A 6,902-nucleotide genomic window follows, 5' to 3' on the forward strand; every position below is an offset into this window, starting at 1 on the left:
AGGTGCATTATAATGAGTGAAAGAAGTATTTGATCCCCTATCAACCAGCCAGATGTCAGGCTACCCTTCACTGTATGTAATGAGCTGAGATTAGAAGCATTTGCTGTAAGGGAGAGGTCTTACCTGTAATCCCAGCTCGTTACAATACCTGTACAAAAGACACCTGTCGACAGAAGCAATCAATGCAGCAGATTCCAAAGTAGCCACCATGACCAAGACTAAAGAGCTGTCCAAAGATGTCAGGGACAAGATTGTAGACCTGCACAAGGCTGGACTGGGCTACAAGACGATTGCCAAGCAGCTTGGTGAGAAGGTGACAACAGATGGTGCAATAATTCGCAAATGGAAGAAACACAACATAACTGTCAACCTCCCTCGGTCTGGGGCTTTATGCAAGATCTCATCTCGTGGAGTTGCAATGATCAGGAGAATGGCGACGAAGCAGCCCAGAACTACACGGGAGGAAATTGTCAATGATCTCAGGGCAGCTGGGACCATAGTCACCATGAAAACAGTTGGTAAAACACTATGCCGTGAATGACAGATCTTGCAGAGCCTGCAAGGTCCCCTTGCTCAAATCAGCACATGTACAGGCCCATCGGCAGTTTGCCAATGCTCATCTGAATGACCCAGAGGAGAACTGGGTGAAAGTATTGTGGTCAGATGAGACCAAAATCAAGCTCTTTGGCATCAACTCAACTCACCCTGTTTGGAGGAGGAGGAATGCTGCCTATGACCCCAAGAACACTATCCCCACTGTCAAACATGGAGGGGTTCATATTATGCTTTGGGGGTGTTTTTCTGCTAAGGGGACAGGACACCTTCACCACATCGAAGGGACAATGGACAGGACCATGTATCGTCAAATCTTGGGTGAGCACCTTCCCTCAGCCAGGGCATTGAAAGTGGGTCGAGGATGGGTATGTGACGGGTATAGGGCTCCGTTGAGTTGTTTATGACTCAATTAGGAGCCACTGATTATCGCCCGGCGCGCTTCCTCTGCGCTTCTCTGCTTCCGTAGAACCGGGCTGGCAGTAAAACACACACAGCAGAGTTCTTCTTCTTCTCACACAGCGAAAGCTTGTATAGCCGTTGGATAAAAAGCCTCTTAAGAACACACAGAGTCCAAAGTGTTCTAATAACTACTTAAGTTTATTCTAGAGAGAAAAATAACAAACAACCTGGTGAGAGCGCAGACATCTTGCGACCGTCTCCCAGGCAGAAACGAAACCAACTGATACATACAGAAACACTTCTGGTACATTCTGTAACATGATATTCCTCAGTGGTCAGGTGCTATACAGAACACAGTTAACTCTTTGGTTACTTGTTACTCCTCACACCCCCTCTCACCTGAACACTGGGGATAGCGGGTATCCAAACTTACCCCAAAACCGACCCTTCACAGAATTCCCCATGCCGTTGGAAACTCAAGGGTTTTGTGAACCCATCTGCTAGGTTCTCTTGGCTTGGACAATACCTCAATTTTACCAAGCCTACCTGTATGCTCTGACATACGTTTCGGAAGCGGATGTCTAAGTGTTTGGTTCTGGCCTTGAACTGTCCAGACTCCGCCAGTCTCAAAGATGGTTGATTGTCGCCCCAAACAGTGATGGGCTGGCTACAATCACCCCAGATTTCCTGGACCAAACATCTGTAGTACTCCAATTCAGTGCATGTCGCAGACAACGCACAGAATTCGGCTTCCGTGGAAGACATTGCTATTAGGCTTTGCCTGCGCGACCGCCAACCAATCAGGGCATTTCCAAACTTGACTACCAAACCAGTCACTGACTTCCTGTCCTCCTGATTGGCCCAATCAGCATCTGCAAAACAAGTGAGTTGTGGCTCACCTTGCGCTGACATCTCCAAACAATACTCTTTGGTCTCCTGCAAATACCTAAGCACTCTCTTAATGCCATTCCAAGCATGCACGCTAGGTTTCGATGCTTCTCTACTGAGCAAATTGACTGCAAAAGCAATATCTGGTCTGCTCCATTGTGACAAATACAACAGACTCCCTAGCGCTGACTGAAACACTTCAGGACTCTCAAACGCTACTTTGTCCTTCACTTGTGAATCTTTCACAAAGTTTGTCTCCATGGGTGTTCTGACCCCTTTACAATCAGACATTCTGAACTTCTCAAGCAAATGTTCAATCTTGCCTTTCTGACTGAGCAAAAAACTTCCATCCTCAGTTCTGTCTATCTGCACACCTAGATAAACATTCACTGCACCTAGATTCTTGAGTTTGAACCTCTTGCCTAGCTCTTTTGCAAACTTCTGCACTTGCATCTGGCTCTTTGCTAAGCAGATCAAGTCATCAACATAGACAAGCAACAGTTCTTGCTGTTCTCCTTCACCTCTGAGATACAGACAACTGTCAGCTAGACTCTTCCTGAAACCTAGGCTCTTCAAAACAGAATCAAGACATGAATTCCAATTTTTAGCTGATTGCTTCAGACCGTAGATCGACTTGTGCAGCTTCCACACCTGACCTGGCACGTCACTCTCAAACCCTGAAGGAGGCAACATGTACAACTCCTCCTGGAGGTCAGAGTTCAAATAAGCGGTGTCCACATCAAAGTGGTTGACCACTAGGCCTCTCTGCGCTGCAGTCGCTAAAAGCATCCTGAAAGATTCCACTCTCGAAGTCGGACTAAAGACATCTGTGTAGTGGATTCCTTTCTTCTGAGTAAAACCTCTAGCCACTAATCTAGCCTTGTACTGAGGCTCTCCAGTCACTGTGGGTTTCAGCCTGTAGACCCACCTACAACTGACTGCTTTCTTACCTTCTGGCAACTGTGTTAGGCTATACACACCAAGAGATTGCATGGAGTTCAACTCTTTCTCCATTGCAACTTTCCACTTACTAGCTTCCTCCACTGACAACTGTTGCACCTCTTCAAAGCTTTCAGGCTCACACACTGCTAGGTTCGCCCATACACTGACAGCTGAAAACCTTTCAGGTGGTTTACCTTTCGTGGTGCGTTTTGAACGCCTTGGTCCCACATCTTCCCCCTCTAAATCCGAACTGCTTGTCTCTGACTGTGGCTCTCTCGGACTAGCAGCACTGTCAAGAGACTTACTATGCTTTGCAGCCCCCTCTGGGCTTGCTTTGGGTGAAGTGGGTGACCTACCACGTTTGCTGTACTTCCCAGGCTTGACCTGGGGTGAAGTCGGTGCGCTTCTGACTACTTGCTTCACTTCCCTAGGAGCTACACCACTTGGACCTGCTGCCTGACCTGGATCTGGTCCTGCAGCACCTGGAACTCCAGCATCAGCTACCTGAGTTTCCTCTTCCTGGTCAAAACCTGAAGACCAGTCAAGAAGAACTTCGGGGTTAGCATGAATGCGTCTCCAGCCCTCTTGTTCACAGAACGTAGCACTCCTGCTAATGTGAACGCGGGTTTGGTCCCCCTCTGCTGGTACAAACCTCCAAGCCTTTGAGTTTGGTTCGTAACCACAGAAGATCATTTTCCTGGATCTTGATCCTCCCTTTCTGCGCTTCTGCTTTGGAATTAGAACCCAAGCCTCACACCCAAAAGTTCTGAAATAGTGCACCTTCGGAACTTTGCCATACAACATGTAGTAGGGTGTGTTGTCCACAACTGAATTAAAACCGCGATTTGAACAATAATTCACAAATTTATAGCATTCCCCCCAAAACTTCTGGGGTAGTCCTGCATCAAACAACGTTGCCTCTACCAGTTCAGACAGCGTTCTAAATTTCCTTTCAGCTAAACCATTCTCCTGTGGACTAAAAGGAGCGGTTTTTCTGTGCCTAATTCCCTTGCTTCGGAAAAACCCTTGTAGTTCTGCACTCAAAAACTCTCCCGCCCTGTCACTCTGGAAACACTGGACAGTGACGGAGAACTGTAGTTCTACTTCGGCTACCCACTCCTGTATCACTCTGGCAGCCTCCCCCTTCTCTTTCAGTGTTATGACCCAGGAAAAATGGCTGAAATCATCCAGAAGACACAAAACATATTTTGAACCACCTAAACTTAACGTTGACATAGGCCCAGAAATATCCAAGTGCACTAACTGAAATGGTTTTGTGCTCTTCCTCTCAGACCTAGGATAAGAGCATCTCATCGTCTTCGCTTTCGCACATGCGCGGCACTGCAGGTGTTTTTGACATGGCTTGAACCTGCAACCTTTGACAAAATCAGGGGCTTTTTTCACATAAGGAAAAGACATATGACAATATTTTCTGTGCCAAGCATGAATACAATCCTTATGGATAGCGCCCTCTGTGCCCTTTGGGGTATTGGCACTTTTAGCCTGAGCATCACCAGTGTTACTTCCACCTGCTTGCCCCCTCCCATCTAGGACAAACAGACCATCAGACCCAACAGTAACGCTTACCAGCTCAGCCCCATCTCTGGCAATTTTGCAAACACCATTGGCAAAACTTATTTCAAAGCCCTCACGCAATAAGCAAGACACACTTAAAAGACCATTCTCCATGCCTGGTACAACATAAACATCAAGGTTAGTGTCTAAGCATTGCATATAAAAAACACCCTTGCTTTTAATTGTTCCAGAAGAACCATCAGCAAGATGCAGGCTCTTTTCATCTTCAAGTGGCCTGCAGTTCAGGATCTGTCCTGAAGGCGGTACAAGATGATGGCTGCTGCCTGAGTCGATAATAAAAGTGAAACTGTCCTGTCCTTTGTTTCGAACCGTTGCTAAGGCAGCAGAAAGACGGCTGACAGGCTTATCTGGAGTTTTCCCACGTCCTCTGCCTCGGCGCTGCTGGCTGGTCCCACGACCACGTCCGCTGGGTTGCCTGGCACCTGGCTGAGTGACCTTGGCTGCTTCCGGAGCTGGGCAGAATCTCGCTACGTGCCCAGGCTGCTGGCACCGATAGCAAAGCCTTGTTGCGCACGCACTCACAGTGGATTCCTCAGTGCTTTTTACTGCACCCCCACTGGCTTCTCTGCGCCCATGGCCCCCCTTCTCAGCCGATTCTTTCTGGCGTCTCAGTTCCTCATCCGCCAAACGCCCAGAAACGTAAGCAATCGTGAGTTCAGCTTCAGGCATCGTCTCAAATGTTAAACACAAATGTTCATAGGCGTTTCCCAAACTAGACAGCAAAATATAAACTTTTTCCTTCTCTTTGAACACAAGCTCATGCCGCTGCAGCTTATGGAATGCATCAATCACATTGGCAATGTGCTCCTTAATGGGTTGCCCTGGTCTCAGTCTCAACTCAAAGAGATGCCTCATAGCATGCAGCTTAGCTCCAGCTGTTTTTCTCTGATGGACCCTTTCCAAACTGTCCCAGGCTTCCTTGGCATTTTCAGCATTTTGCACATAGGGCAGTTGCGTAGCATCACAGCTCATGGCAATTGCACATAGAGCCTTATTGTCTTTCCTGGTTTCTGCTGCAAACCTCTGTGCTTCAGCTGCTGAATTATCAGCGACAGGGGTTGGAGGATTTAACACACAAGTCCACAAATCCTTTCCCAGCAACCACATTCTGGCCCTTTCTCTCCACTCTGCATAGTTGTCGCCATTCAACCTCTGGAACGGCACGACAAATGACTCCTGTAGCTGCTCCGCCATCTTGTCCACCCCCGGGCTCCGTGTCTGTGTACTCACTCAGAATAGCTCACGTTGCTCCTCCGGGTAGACTGCGGATCCCAGCCTTCTGGTACAGGGTCTTTCTGCTAGCGAGTGCATCTATTGATTGCCGACTGCAAAACAACAGGTTTCTCCCAGCTAGCTCTTTACACCGGCTTTCTCCACGGCTTTTACAGCTGCAATCACCTTTTATTGCTTTGGTGATTGATTAGGTTCTATGACCCATAACCTGTCACCCAGAACTTGTGACAGGTGAGTCCATGACCTGTTATCTTCCATAACCTGTGACGGGTATAGGGCTCCGTTGAGTTGTTTATGACTCAATTAGGAGCCACTGATTATCGCCCGGCGCGCTTCCTCTGCGCTTCTCTGCTTCCGTAGAACCGGGCTGGCAGTAAAACACACACAGCAGAGTTCTTCTTCTTCTCACACAGCGAAAGCTTGTATAGCCGTTGGATAAAAAGCCTCTTAAGAACACACAGAGTCCAAAGTGTTCTAATAACTACTTAAGTTTATTCTAGAGAGAAAAATAACAAACAACCTGGTGAGAGCGCAGACATCTTGCGACCGTCTCCCAGGCAGAAACGAAACCAACTGATACATACAGAAACACTTCTGGTACATTCTGTAACATGATATTCCTCAGTGGTCAGGTGCTATACAGAACACAGTTAACTCTTTGGTTACTTGTTACTCCTCACAGGGTACACACGGCCAAGGCAACAAAGGAGTGGCTCAAGAAGAAGCACATTAAGGTCCTGGAGTGTCCTAGCCAGTCTCCAGACCTTAATCCCATCGAAAATCTGTGGAGGGAGCTGAAGGTTCGAGTAGTTACACACCAGCCTCAAAATTTTACTGACTTGGAGAGGATCTGCAAAGAGGAGTGGGACAAAATACCTCCTGAGATGTGTGCAAAACTGGTGGCCACCTACAAGAAACGTCTGACCTCTGTAATTGCCAACCAGGGTTTTGCCACCAAGTACTAAGTCATCTTTTGCAAAGGGATCAAATACTTATTTCACTCATTATAATGCACATCAATCTCTGCTTTTTGTCTTCTGGGTTTCTGGGGTTTTTCCTGTTGTTATTCTGTGTCTCACAGCTATAATAAACCTACCATTAAAATTATGGACTGGTCATTTCTTCATCAGGGGACAAACGGGCAAATTTAGCAGGGGATCAAATACTTTCCCCCCTCACTGTAGATCTTTATTCCATCCTCTCTGCTCCTGATTTAGGTTTTCACACACCACTTCTTCCCTGGTGGGGAGGAGGAGTGCCATTTTGTGGTTTGCCTCAGGAACCAAAAT

The sequence above is a fragment of the Zootoca vivipara genome, chromosome 7, assembly GCF_965207765.1.
Source record: "Zootoca vivipara chromosome 7, rZooViv2.hap1.1, whole genome shotgun sequence".
In the NCBI taxonomy this organism is placed as follows: domain Eukaryota; kingdom Metazoa; phylum Chordata; class Lepidosauria; order Squamata; family Lacertidae; genus Zootoca; species Zootoca vivipara.